Genomic DNA, 312 nt, shown 5'->3' with positions numbered 1-312 from the left:
TGGGTGCAAGAGGGAGACAGTTGAACAAGATACCTATTCAGAGGAAGAGTGAAAGAGTCAACATAGCAAATAGCAGTCTCAGAATAAGGGCTAGACAGCTTGTGGAAGAACTGAGAAAAAGGACAGTGTTTAGGGGAGTTACAAGGACAATACATTAGCTTTAAGGGTTTCTATAATGAACTTGTCCAAAGGGGAAGAACAAGAAAGCACAAAAATAAATGTTTGAAATGTAATAAGTAGACAGTGGAGGCTGGCATCAATGGCCCAAATCAGAGGTGCGATTCAGCATCTCAATAAAGAATGAAAGAAAAA

The sequence above is a fragment of the Gavialis gangeticus genome, unplaced genomic scaffold, assembly GCF_001723915.1.
Source record: "Gavialis gangeticus isolate Ggan-Ray unplaced genomic scaffold, GavGan_comp1, whole genome shotgun sequence".
Taxonomy (NCBI): Eukaryota; Metazoa; Chordata; order Crocodylia; family Gavialidae; genus Gavialis; species Gavialis gangeticus.
The sequence above is the reverse complement of the archived record's forward strand: the minus strand, read 5'-3'. Positions refer to the sequence as shown.